The sequence below is a fragment of the Lissotriton vulgaris genome, chromosome 3_1 (genome assembly GCF_964263255.1).
Source record: "Lissotriton vulgaris chromosome 3_1, aLisVul1.2, whole genome shotgun sequence".
In the NCBI taxonomy this organism is placed as follows: Eukaryota; Metazoa; Chordata; class Amphibia; order Caudata; family Salamandridae; genus Lissotriton; species Lissotriton vulgaris.
In genome coordinates this window covers 128,223,966-128,238,525 of record NC_141689.1, presented here as the reverse complement: position 1 = coordinate 128,238,525, position 14,560 = coordinate 128,223,966, and the positions used below count along the sequence as shown (strand labels likewise).

Sequence of the window (14,560 nt, the reverse complement as noted above, 5' to 3'; positions counted from 1 at the left end):
GTTGCCTCAAGCAAACACAGCGATGGTGGTGATAGAGAATACAGGAGCAGAACAGCTGTCCCTTGCAGAGCCCAGCAGATGCGAGAAGCCCACGGATGCTGCCCCTCCTCCTCCTTGACGCGCTGAGAAAGACGCTGTCTTTTCTCGTGCCGAGAAAATCCAGCCCCGGCGTTTCCAGCCTACCCTTGCGGGTGACTGGGATATCGAGTCCTGAGAGGAGATACAAGACCTTCAACATTCTATTTCAGAGGTACAGTGTTGACTAAACCCTTAGAGAGAATTCTTGCAGCAAACTCTTGGCAAAACCAACTTAACTGAAACTGCTACTTACTTCTCCCTGCCACGTATTAGGCTTAGGTCAGGTACACTGGGGTAGGCGCAGTTAGAAGCACCAGTTGAGTAGGTTAGCTAAATGTATATATGAATGTATATATTTTATTCATTTTAACCATTGTATGGCTAAGAAACCATATCAATGCTTTTACAGTATTATTTCGCAATCCTCCTTTTACTGTACGCACTTTTTATAATAACAAGTCTTGCAATTGTGGCAATTCATTTCTCCTGCATGACAAGAAAGACTGTTCAATAAATAATACCTTTTATTGAAAACGCCCGTCTCTCTATTCTCTGCATCCTGGTGAAAGTAATCTGCACAACTGACTGAGTGAAATAGCTGTCTATTGTTTCACACGACTCTAGAGATTGACTCTTATTCTAAGGAGCAAAGTTGTCATGTTTATGCGGTTGTTGGAAAACTGAATCCCTTCTTGGCTGAGCCAGGGAAGCTCATCACTTCCTATTCACTCAAGAAAGTTTCCAGTGACCTCTGAGCTAGTTGGTACAAACCCAATTAAGTTTAGCATAGTCAGTAGAGACCTGGAAGACCGCACTTCTACGTCTACACTGCTGTTTATGTTATTCCAATGCGCAGGGCCTATAGGGAAAATAGGAAGTACACTACATGATGTATCTGTAATCGCAAAAATGACGCATTGTCTCAAAACTCTTGCAACTCCAGCAATGGTTCATTAGACATGGGCAAATCCCATGTTAAATGTGCCTCCGTCAGTCTTAAGCCTGCCATGAGGCAGGCATAAGATATGTACGCATTTGTGTCCTAAAAGTGGGGCAGTGAAATCTTATAGACTTCACTTCATTACTTCTACGACCCTTTCTTGCTTTGGAGCCCCCCCTGCATACATTATACCTGGGGCAGGTATAATGTGGTGCAGGGGTTTACAAAGAGACGCATCTACCTAAATGCGTCACTCTGTAAATATGGCGCAACATGGCACATTGTTTACGCCGCTGGTGCGTCACGAAAAATAACGCACTGGTGGCGCAAAAGTGACGCAAGTGCCATAAATAAATGTTGTTTTAGATGCATACTCTGGCTGCACTCCAACTTTCTTCATGCACAGGAAAACTCCAAGTGGGGGGATGTTGCGCTATAAAAGCTTCAATAATATTAATATGTTTTCAAGACTATTTCTCCCTCTGTAAGGTCAGCACATGCTCCCCAGGAAAGTGGGATAATTTGTAAGACTTTTACATGACATTTGCAAATAGAAAATGCATGTTGACAGCGGAATTAAATAGTGTCTTCCTCCCCAAGGTCACCGTTTTCAGGGTCAAAGTGAACCCTATTCTCTGTTATTGTTATTGCTTCATCGAAGGGAGTGTAATACATTCTTTGAACGGATAAAAAATAAAAATGATGAAGATACCAGAGCAGTAAGATGACGTCATATGGCCTTTTTGATCCAGAGGTGCAGACTGATGCTGACTCCTCCAAATATCCATTCACTCTACAGGTCCCCCCTCCGGAGGAACTATTGTCCATTAAAACCAACTTATGGGCGGAAATCAGGAGGAAGGGGTCTCTTTGTTTCATGAATACTTTTAAAGTCAATATAATCTCAGCTGAGTTTGGGATAATTCCACCACAACCAATTGTGCTTTTATAATTTGATTTCTTTGGAAGCATACCTGACAAATCTAACCCCTAAACTGATGTTAATCAGTGTGAGCAGAGGGTTCAGGCTTAGCTTTCCTTCCCGACTCGGTATACCCACCCTGGAAATGCCGACATTTAAACACTTATCCACTTCATTTTCTTAAAACCCCTGAAGGAGTCCTTTTTATCAACTTATCCGTGTTGCAAAGTACACGAGAAAGCCATTGCTGTGAACATTTCTTTTGCATAAAGCTTTGCGCAATCCTTATCTAAGGAAGATTTCTCCGTTTCCCAGGAATGACACATGATCTGTGGGTGGAATGGGGCCACTCCTCTTCCTCCCACTCTCTGCCTTTCAGAGAGGGCTGAGAGGGTATAAAAGCACCCAGGTGTGGACAGAGAGAGACACCCGCTGGTTCTCCCAGAGTGACCAAGACTGCCAGTGTGCTCTCAGCCTGAGAGACCGCCTCCTGCTTCACCCGAGAGTGCCCAGAGACAGCCAGGACCCCAGCCTGAGAGCCAAGCTGCTGCTTCATCCGACGGTGAGCAACGACTGCCAGGGCCCTGTATTATATAATAATCGCATTTATATAGCGCTTAGTCCCCCTGATGAGGCGCTGATGCACTTTACACCGAGCACCACGCTGTCCCCGAACCAAAGGCTAGTGGTTAATCAATTGTCAGTGATTATTGTTAGTTACTGGGATTAATCTAGGGTGCTCAGGCAAACTAGTCAATGCATTCTTTCTAGTTTCTTTGTGGTCGATTAAATTAATAGAAAAGGAGACAAGGAATTAAGTGGGGCTGGTAGGGGACAGCGAAACTGTGTGTGTGGATGGCCCTGAATTGCAGCACTTCGTCTTGGCATGTGAAATGCCAAGATGCAATCGATTGTAATGTCACCATTGTATTAAGTTTGACCCAGTGTGTGCCTGTCTGTATCAGAGTTCACATATGACGTAATGTGGCAGGAACCCGGATTCAAAGAAGAAGATTGTAAAAAAGAATGTTAAAAAAAACCTTTTTGTTTTGAAAAAACATTGATGGAGTCTGTACACTGTGTCTTTTAAATTGTTCTTATATCTCTTATGATGACTGATGGATGCTGAATTCTTGTCTTGCAATTCATTTATGTAGTTGTGCCCCTGTGTGGAAGATTAAGTGACTGGTCTTCCAGATCCGTGCACCACTCTCTTTGTACTTGGATAATCCACTAGATGATAGTGATACGTGTGATTGTAGCTGCCTCAGTCTCTTCTTGCACATACTTTGACCCTTTTTATCAACTGCATTTCCCAACGTCTATTACTGTAATTATTTAAAAACACTTGTGGCAAATACTCCACCCTATTTCAACAATCAGGTAATAAGGGCCTATATTGTTGTTATACCCCGTGGGACGGTTTTTCAATTAATCTATGGCCCTCGTTGTAAATTTAGTGCTAAACAGAAAATACTAAAAAAAGGAAAATAGCTTACTGAAAAAATCCTATTCAAAAAATGTGTTTCACCAAGCCTGCGGTGAAGGGTTTTTTGAAGACCTGCGGAGGGCTTTGACCAGGCAAAAACCCTCCACCTGCTTTGGTTGTAATATTGCCTTGATATTCGTAATGCGCACACCTTTTCCAGCAAATGAGCAAAGCAGATTTAAAATCAATCTCTGAAATCAATTTCCCTCATCAATATTTCAGCGATGCCGCTGCGTCAGATTTCGATGTGTAGATTAACATGATCCTTCATGAGGAAGCAAGCCTGTGTCAATCACACGTAGACTGTCATTTCATATTAATCAGATGCACTTTTATCACTATTACAGAACTGCCTGCGAGTCCAGCGTGTGCTTCACCCGAGAGACCCTCACAGCGCCTAGCGCCAGAGTCAGCTGACGTTAAGCGCTTACAGAAAGGACCACCATGACTTCTATCCACTTCTTCGCTCAGGAGGGCTGCCAGGGCGCATCTTCTGCGGCTGTCGCACAAGACCTCTCAGATTTGTCGTCAATTGGATTCCTGAAGCGGGTCAAGTCAATGAGAGTGAGTGGAAACCCCTGCGTCGTCTTTAAAGAGAAGGACTTCCAGGGGGCCTTCGAGCTCTTCCGGGAGGGGGATCACGACTCCCTGGGAGAATTTTCCAAAGAGATCTCCTCAGTGCGGGTGGTGAAGGGGGGGCTGAGAGATCCAGTAATCACCGTCTACGAGCAAGTCAATTATTGGGGCAAAAGTGTCACCCTAACATCGGCGACCCCAAGCCTGAAGCCTTTTGAAATGAATGACATGCTCTCTTCTCACCAAGTTAAGAAGGGAGCCTGGCGGATCTACGAGAAAGAAGACTACGAGGGCGCCTGCATCGTGGCCCTGGCCGGAGACCACCAGCCCGACTATTGCGGCATCGGCTCCCTGAAGCCTTACAGAGACTTACTAAGTGGGATGAAAGGTAATTGAGAAAAGAGTTTCGAGGGCGTGCCCTGATTGGCCGGCTCCATGTGTCTGTCATTCACTTGACTTCACACGTTCACAGAGAGACATTAATCAGCATATCTTCTCCACTGATTCCACTAATAAAGCTTTTTCCCCCAGTCTCTCTCTCTTCATCTATTTACCTGAACAGGTACACAAGGTGTGCTCGCCTCTGCTTCACCTGTTTCAATCCTCTGCATGAAATAAAGCAGCGCTCACAAATATCTACCTCTGATGGTGTCTGTTTGGTCTGTACTGACTCCTGAACTGCAGCCCACTGCAGAAAGACGTGTGTTTTGCTGCACACTGAAACTGTGCTGTCTCCGCCTGGGGCCACAGCTTACCTGACTGGGGTGAAATGGGGAAGGCGGATACAAAAACTTAGCTACAGCTGCGTCCTCCAAGGGAAGGTGCATTCTTAGCACGGCCATTAGGGAGTTCCCCGAAAGAATACAACGACCACCACCACTCCAATGTAGGTTGTAATCACTTCTGTGTTGTATGAGAGAGGTAAATGTAAATGTGTTGTATTTGTATAGCGCGAACAGTCACCCGTAAGTATCCCAGCGCTTGTACTCCTACCACAAGGGAACCCCTCCTGGCTTTTCCTTGTGAGGTGTCCACTCCTGGGCATCCCATGGTGAAACCAGGCATCCCTTGTGTATCGGGGGCCGTTGTGGAGACTAAGCAAGCTATTGCCCAGAGTTGCAGCGTGGGGCCCGTGCTTAGATTCAGCACTGAGGCGAGAATATCCAGTCAGAGGAATTTAAGCCCGATCCCGCCGAGGCGGGAATCGAACCCTGGTCCCTGGCCAGCACTCTGCATCAAGGTCTGCCGCTCTAACCATTGAGCCACACTTCTCCACTGATGTGGACGGTGTGTGGGCGAATGAGGGATTGAGGTAGAATAGACACACACGCAGACGCACACACAACCACACACACACACACACGCACACACACCCACACACACATACCCGTCTAATCCAAACCTAACACAAATGCACTCACTTTTTTTTACTGGCGGACGACATGGCTGCACTGCCCCCTTTTTCCTCTCTCCTACTCCTTCCCTTACATATTTTGTCCAATCTCAACAGCAGGCTCACTGAATGTGGTTGCATTACATCCCCAGAACATCAACACACAAAGAACTAGTACATATGAGGTGCATACATTTATTACCTTGACTGTCAAACCCACACAAGCTCTTCACAATTCTTAAGGACAAAGCCATCGAATGTACTCAGTGCACATAGCTCCTGATCAAGGCACACAGCCAACTCACAGAAATCTTTATACACACACACCAAGCTCTCCCTTTTTAAGTAGAACTAAGGCCCACATTCTACCACTTCCAGGCTACACTCGCCTGATGGACTCATCACATCCAGTGCAGGTGTACAGAGCCCGGGACACGAGCCCTAAAGACATTGGGCCTCATTTATGAAAAGTGACGCATCGCTGCGTGAAAACAGCGATGCGTCACTTTTCATTGCGCCCTCCTTGCGACACCAATGATGCGTCATATTTACAGTATGACGTATTATTGAGCAAGGAGTTACAGATACGTCAGTATTTCCGGCGTATCTGTATGGCGCAAAAGTGACGCATTGCTGGGGTGTGTCACAAAAGTGACGCAACTCCAGCAATGTGTCCTTTCACATGGGGCAAGCCCCATGTGAAAGGGCCTGCGTCAGTCTTACACCTGCTGTTAGGCAGGCGTAAGAAATTGACTGCATCACTTCTATGACCTTTTCTTGCATCAGAACGCCCCCTTGCATACATTATACCTGGCGCAGGTATAATGTGGCGCAGGAGTTTACAAAGTGACGCATCTACCAAGATGCGTCACTTTGTAAATATGTTGCAACAAGGCACAGTTTTTACGCTGCTGGTGGCTCACAAAAAGTGACGCACCAGCGGCGTAAAAGTGACGCATAGCCTCATAAATGAGGCCCATTGGGTATATGTACATGAAAATAGCTCAGTGTGCTGCCCCAAGCACTTTCACTGCCCTGATCTGTGTCGTTTTCAAAACACAGGGATGCGCTGTATTAACAAGTATATGGCATATCCCTGTGCTTACCCCTGCGCCGACAATAAAAAAGCTGCCTAGCACCAATGCGGGCACCCTTGCACCATGGCGAAAGAGTGCCTGCAATGCAGGGATGATTGTTTTTGTGAAGGAAGGGACACCTATCTTCACAAAAACAATCATTACTGGCTTTTTCCTCCTTCTATATGTGTTGCAGAATGCCGCAGAAGTACAAAAAACAAACAACTAGAACAAAATAATTATTTCTCCTAGTTGCGCCACTCAAATGCCTTCTTCTAAAATGAGTTTGTCTTTGGCGCTGCCTCAAATTTACATATCCTTATAAATCTAGAGCAGTGTGTTGGAGACATGGGTGTTACTGGGAAAACCCACAGCAACACTTATGCACGTCCCTTTGCTGAAGAAAACTGCTTTGCAGGGGGCCATATTTACAAGGCTGTGTTACTCCAAGCTAAGTGGCTTAACGAGGCCTTGTAAATATGAGCTAGCAAAGAGCACTACCAGAGCGTAAAAAAAGTGTCTTTCCAGTGGTGCTAGGGGCTTGTAAATATGCCCATTGTGTCATCGAGGAACTTGAAGTACTACACAACTTGAAATAACAACAGCTCACAATGTCATTATTTATACACAGGCATTACTTTCACTGATCTCACTGTACATTTTAACTAGACCCGGGCAAAATTTCTTTTACAAAGGAGCAATCGTAGTAATTTCAGTAATTACGCATTAGTCTGGTGAGGCGAAAATTCTGAAAATCAATCGATTATGCCACCTTGAGTGACTGAGAGTAATTTGGATCACAAATTCTACCACAGCACCAATAAACTAACTGAGAGGGACTGGCTGCTGACTTCTGATGTTAGTGTACTGTAGGATTTAGTACTATTTTGTTTGTACAAAATGTACCCTTTGGCCTATTTTGGATACAGGAGTGCATCTTACACATTTGCCAGAGAGAAATATACGAGTTACAACCACCTCTAATTTTAAAATTCACATCTTACTGACACCCATTCGCATACAAGTTTCAACAGAGGGGGCTACTCCAAATCATTGTTGCCAGTTGGAGCTGCAAGAAGTGGCACTTAGGGCCTGATTTAGTTGCTGGCGTTCGGCATTAAGGAAAACGCTGACAACCAGGCGGCATCCCGACTGCCATACCCTGATATCACCAAGGGGCAGGCGGGTTGCCTGCGGCACAATCTTGGCAGCAGAATGCTGCGGCTCTGGTTAAGAGCTGCAGCCAATTTCACTCATGCTAAAACAGAGCGCGCAACTTTGCAGTTGGCATGGGGGCACACATAGGTGCCAACCTGATGGCGGTGCCCATGCTGGCATTACCACCATTAACTGCCGCTCTCCCCACCACTACTGCCCAATGAGGTGGAACACTCTAGTGAAATAACATTAAAATAATGCTCTTTGTATAGACACGCCGGCACACATGGTTCTATCATGTGTCACACTGTATCTTCACATGGTCAAATGGTAAAGAGCTCAAACTGAGCTGGACACTCCTGTACAGAGAGGGCTTGCAGCTTCTGTGTTGGGCCTTCACACAGTGCAAATCTTACCAGTATCACAAGCTCCCCAGATTCGTCTTCAAAAACGCTTGTGTGTCTGTTTTTGGGCAGGCACAGAGGGGGTTCAAAAAGTCCAGTTGGTCAATAAATACGCTTCATACACGTCCACAAGTATTTCTGAAATTCCGGGGGCAGATTTACTAGGATTTTGTATCAATGTTGCATTGTTTTTGTGAATTAAAATAATTTTCGGTATACATTAAGCCCTGCAAAGCCACTTTGCTTGTCTTGGCGTGGTCTTGACATTCACGGATTTACAAAAGCTAGTAAACCTCGCAATGAGTCAAATGCTATGCCTTCCACAGAGAGATGTAATGAGTAGAAATATGTTTATTTCTTCTATTTGTGATGCATTCTGCAACACACATAAAAAGGGTAGAATGTCTCTAAGGATTGTTTCTCTTCAGAAAGGTGTCCTTTCCTGCACAAAAACAATCCTTTCCATGATGTAGGTAACCTTCCACCATGGTGCAAGGGTGCCTGCGTTGGCGCTAGGTAAGCTCAAGTGCGCCAGCTCTCACGCATTCATGCAACGTCGCAGAGCAACTTGCTTTCCTGAACTGCGTTGCGTGAATTCTTAATAAATCTGCCCGTGCTTAACTGGCATTGATAGACCAAAACTGTTCACCAGACCCTCTCCAAGGGCAGGGGCTAAAAGCAAATTCAGGAGCTAGTCTTATAGGTTTACTAAGTCAACCTTTCTTCTATTGTGTTGGATAATTGTTTTCCAATGACTATTTCTCTTCATTTGGCCTTACTTTTATGGTACTAGACGTCCAAATCTTGATTATGTTGGTACACATTCTCCCACTGGATTTTTCACTTCCCTCCAATCATGGTCATCAGTCAATCAACTAGCAGTAGAGATGATTAAAGAGGACTCTGGAGTTCGCTGAGCAATGTGGAACAGACTGTCTGGGTCCATCCTCTTGACCTGGACTCCACAGTATTAGCACTTTTCAATGGCCCTGCTGCTTCTGTATTCACCATACTCCACAGTTTCAGGAATGCCGCACAGGTGCAGAAGAACTCATTTCCACAAATTTGCCTTATGCTGACATTGGACTGACTGACCCAGTAACGCCAGTGCCTCAAAGACTTCAACCAGAAAGGAACTGCCCCCAGTAATCATAGAGATAGCACATATACAGATAGGCAAACTGAGAGACAGAACATTAACCCCTATGGTCCACAATCCCGTTCACTTCTAATGATACCCAAATCTTTGATGATGCCAGGACCTGGGTTAGGGGCAAGCATCTTGACAGAAGGTCTTCAATACCATAGTGGCATTGGAGATCTGCCATCACAAACGTGGGACAAGTAGATAGAGCCCTCAAAGTAGAGGGACTATTTCTAGAACTGGCATACAAAATTTCCCTGACTCCCTGGGGTTTTCTCCCAGCTTGTGGGGGTAATTTCGAAAGATTACTGTAAGGGTCCCCACCCATGACTTGGATGGGACCCTTATGATATAGTTGAGAGGAAGGGGGATGCTACCTACAAGGTGGACCTCAAGAACACCAGACACCCCATAAAAGCCTCCTTATCAATTGTCTCTCGCTGTACTTTGAGAGGTCTGATGTCACCATGTTGTACCTCTCCCTGCCCTCTTATCATCAAAACAGAAAAAAGGTCAGTGGAGGGTGACAACAACTCCCCTATCCTGACCCCAGAACAGCAGGGGGACTGCCGCCAATTGTTGGAGCAATTTACCTCTCTGTTTTCCCACACTTCTGGGCTTACACATTTGTGTACCCATGGCCTTGATACAGACCTCACTATCAAGGCCAGTAAGTGCCAGATAGGGCAGAGATCTGTGAACCCGAGGGATCCTCCCTCAGCCCGACGCTGTTCAACATTTACATGGCCCCGCTCGCACACGTATCATGACAGCATGACCTCAACATAATCTCCTACGCCGACGACACTCAGCTGATTTTCTCCCTCACCAAGGACCACATCACCGCCAATACGAACCTCCACAAAGGAATGACGGCCGTCGCCGACTGTAGGAAGGTGGATATCTGACTATGGTTACCCCCAAACTTTTTGCCTGGTGTTTAGCTGGTTTTTGACTTAGTTGGCCTGGGATCCTGCTATTCAGGGCCCCAGGCTGATTGCTCTCTCCTTAAAATGGACTCCATGTACCTTAGGTGCATAACACAATTGGAATTGGTTCACCTTATAGGCCCCTGTAACAGTGTACCATAGGTACCCAGGGCATAGGTGTAGCCAAGGCCTGCCAGGGGCTGCAGCATGTATTGTGCCACCCCTGGCCTGGCCTCCATATTTGACACAACTGGCTGATCACTCAGCTGGGGTAAGTTGGTGTAATCACCTCTTACTTAGGTACAGTATGTCTGTGCCTAACCCTAAACTGGACACATATGTTCCTATCAGCCACTCCTATGGAAGGCCTCATCAATCCTGGAGGCAGAGTGCTTGGAAATATGTGAGATGGTGCTCTAGCATGAGCTGAGCCTGTCTGCAGCTGTCGGGAACCACTCCCTAAGCTGTTCCGGGATATTGCCATACCATATACTCTTAAGTGCATTATAACCCTCGCGGTTAAATGCTATCTTTGGTTTGGCTTTATCAAAACATGTCGAGTAAGGTGTCATACGAATTGGAATACTATCCCCTCGCCAGTTCTGGCGACGGGGATAGCATTCCACCCTTCTAGAGGGACACGACATGTGTGTAGCCTTAACCCCGGTTAAAGTTAAACAGAGCCTCAGCATCACAAAATGGATGCTGCCACCACAGACACATGTCTGACCTCCTGCTGCTGGGAGTCCTTCCAGCGAGGAGGGCCTGGACAAAGGGTTTCCTGCCTGGGGAGGTGCGAGCACCACCCCAGACAGGGTTTTGTGTATTGGGTAGGACAGGGCTGAATAGATTGAGACATGCCTGGGGCACACAAGGTGTCCCTGTGCATAAGCCAGCCCAAACCGGTTCTGGGGCTTTCCAGCCCCAGTCCTGGCGAGGAGCTGGACAAAGGAGAGGGGGTGTAACCACCCCCCTTCCTGGTCCCACCCATAGGGGAGGGACCTAGCAGGAGATCCACCCCTCAGATTGGAATAAGAGGGGGAGCAGTGCCATTGCACAGCAGATCATCCCGAAATCAACTTAAACTAAGAAGAAGACTGGACTTCGACATTCTGCTGCACAGAAGACTGAAGAAGAATCTCCCTTGTGGCCAAGGAGTGACCACCCTGTGAACACAGGTACCAACCAGCAACTCGACGTCTGCTTTGCCGCCGCCTCCCGCCGGAGCCCGAGCCCAGAGCCCGACAAGAACCAGATTCCCAGACCTCTCAGAGCCCGATCCACAGTCCCTGCAAAGAAGGGACCCGTGGAGGCACCGAGTGACGTGGGACCGGACCTCTTGGAAGACACTCGTAAAGCTGACTGCGCAGCTTCTGAGGCATCCTCGACGTTGTGCTTTGGGGACTGAGAACCCCCACCACCGAGCAGCCCTTGCACCGAAGATCAGCCCCCCAGCATCTCCACGATCTGCGTGGGGCCCTTTTGCACTGTGCCACTCGACGCGCCATCCCGGCCACTAGCCACGCAGCCAGCGGCCATCTTGGCGACGAACCCGAAGATTTAAACAGCAGGTCTGGTTGCTCCAGACCTACCCAAGCTCCTGTGAAAAGGAGCACCCGCTCTGACCTTGCTGGTCCGAGTGAACAGCATCTTTCAACTCCTGCGTGGCTTGCATTTGCCAAGGCCTGTTTGCTCCGATCAGGTCGCCGACACCGCCAACAGCGAGAGGCCTACGTGGGACAGCTCGTGACCGACTCCTGGACGTCCTCGACCCCGGGTATCCACGTGGCTGCAGAAAGAAGCTACCCGACAACGCCTGTTTGCACCCGACATCACCTGGTTCCACTTTGGTTCCACGGCAGTCACTGGCTAGTGACTTTGAACACTGTCCCCTCTGCTTTCAGGTCTTCACATCTACAGATCCACCCTTGGATCCACCGGAACTCTTCTCATCGAGCCGCCTGCAGCATCTCCTGCTCCAAGCACCATCGACCAGCGTGACGAAACCCGACACATCTTCGACCCTGTGCACCCGCTTCCTGTGGGTGAGGTAACTCAGCTCCGCCGGTGCTCCTGCACTGGTACACATCCCAAGGGCCTGTGTTTTAAGTTTCAGCTCCGTAGGTCACTCGGAAGGTTCCTAACTTTCTAACTTTGTGCTTTTTACGCACCATAGACTTTGTATTGAGAAGTGCGTGCACTTTGAACACTGCACCCGAGTCCCGTGGGCCTTTCCCGACTTAGTTAACTCCAGTCTCGAATAGCTCCAGCGATTCCCAAGGCCCTAGGCCTCTTCACTTTCCTCCTGGTATCTCTTATACCACTTATTTAGTATATGGTTTAGGTGGCCCCTAGGGCTCATCCATATTGTGCAACTTTTGTGTATTTTAAACTGTCTTGTGATTTTACGCTTGTGCTTCTGTGCTCATAAAGAGTCCAGGGGATTTTATAGTTAATAAATCAATATATATTTTCAATATATATCTGTGTGGTGTCCCTTTCATTTGGTATTCAAGGGGGTTGTGTATGGTATAACAGCTGGCTTCACATGCCTTTCAGAGTTTAGCCTAAGACTGCTTTGTCCACGTTACCACTAGGATAACTGGTCTACAAGGTTGAATTACAACCATCATCATAAGGGTTGCTTGGCATGGTACAAAGTGATCACTAGAACTAGTGAGCATTATATACCAGGCCAACTTCTCACATTGGTGAGCAGCGGATTGGGATCTGAGCTTGCTGTTGTTTTACCATTACAATCTTTGAGATTATCATTTGAAAGATCATACAGGTACCTGCTAGGTACATATAAAACAAGACTAGTATACTTAAGTTCTACTGAACTTAGTTGTTGTAGAGCAAAGGGAGTAGCACACCCTAGCTACAACTACTAGATAGGTTTAGTAGGTAAACACCAGTGTAGGTAGATTGCAACACATCCACCCACACTAGAGCAATGTCTGGAACAGAGGGGTCCAGTGGACTTACTCCTGTTGAGAGTGACCCTCCAAGGGCACCATCCCAGTTTGCTATTTTTCCTTTTAAGGAACTAAGACAGCTTTGTGTCTTAAGGGGTCTGAAGACAGGGCCTTCCCCTACTGCAGACCACCTAAGAGAGCTTTTGGATCAGTCTGAAGCTCTAAAGACCTCTAAAGCAAACCCCACAGGGAATGCTGAAGGAGGCCATCCTTCAGAGGATGACACTGTAGACACCCCTGCCCCTATCATCCTAGAAGATGAGGAAGCCTCCACCACTGGAGCTCCTCAAGTAGATGTAGAGGAAGAAGAAGAAGAGGGGGAGGAGGTGGAGAGCAGTGAGTCAGATGATGACAGAGATAGTCAGGTGCTGGTCAGTAGACTGAACCAGGCTAACTTAAGTCAACTTGGGAATGAATCAGGTAACAACCCATTCAGACCCTCAGGTGGACTTAACCAGAGCCATAGGAGGAGGAGGCATCACTCAGGTGAATCCAATACCTCCCATGTCTCTAGAGGCTCTCATGGTCACTCCAGAAAGGAGATGACTAGCCCTCAGAGAAGGGAACATGAGGCCAAGATGAGAGAGGCTGAGCTTAGGATCCAGAGGCAAGAATTAGAGGTTGCCCTGGCTAAGGAGAAACTTGCTAGAGCAAGACAGCCTAGAGAGAGTGGGGTAATAGAACCCACTGGTGGCAGCAATATCCACAAGGATAAAGACAGGTCCTTTGATACAAGAAACCTGAGTAAGATTGTGCCCCCCTACAAAGCTGGGGATGATATCCATAAATGGATCACTGCAATGGAGAGAGCCTGCAGAGTACAGCAGATCCCTCAGGAGCAGTGGGCAGCAATCTTGTGGCTCTCCTTTGAAGGTAGAGGCAGAGACAGACTCCTCACAGTTAGTGATGAGGATTCTAGAAACTACATGGTCCTGAAGAGTGCTCTGATTGATGGGTTAGGCTTAACCACTGAACAGTACAGGTTAATGTTCAGAGATACCCAGAAGACACAGACTCAGGACTGGTCTGAATTTGTTGAGTGTGCCACTAAGGCTCTGGAGGGCTGGTTGCTGGGAAGTAAGGTTACTGACTATACAGGATTGTATAATTTAATTATGAGAGAGCAAATCTTAAGTAATTGTCAAAATCAGCTTCTACATCAGCACCTGGTTGACTCTGATCTGACCTCCCCACAAGAATTGGGTAGGAGGGCAGACAAATGGGTCAGAACCAGGATCAGGCCTAAGAACCAGGGTGGTGACCAAAAGAAAGAGACTACCAAGCCTCAAGAGAAGGGTGGGGATAAAAGTAAGGAAAAGACTTCCCCAGGGCCCCAAAACTCCAAGAATGGGGGTGGGTCCCAAGACACTTCTACATCCCAGAAAAAGCCTTATTGTCATACCTGTAAACAGGTGGGGCATTACAAAACAGATAGCTGTTGTCCCAAGAATGGCAATAAGGAGAATATACCTC

At 47.1% G+C, this 14,560-nt stretch overlaps 1 protein-coding gene across 2 annotated transcripts in view; it reads left to right on the top strand.

The window, feature by feature from the left end:
• Positions 1-2,359: 2,359 nt before the first annotated feature.
• LOC147726071 (epidermal differentiation-specific protein-like) overlaps positions 2,360-14,560 on the top strand; it is a 637,522-nt gene continuing 625,321 nt past the window's right edge. Inside the window, exons 1-2 of one of the 2 annotated variants that reach the window (XR_015309262.1) lie at positions 2,360-2,502; positions 3,777-4,644. The gene's annotated coding sequence lies outside the window, so the exon portion shown is untranslated. Of the gene's footprint in view, positions 2,503-3,776; positions 4,645-14,560 lie in introns of those variants that run through there. The other variant, XM_086960184.1, reaches the window with a different exon arrangement.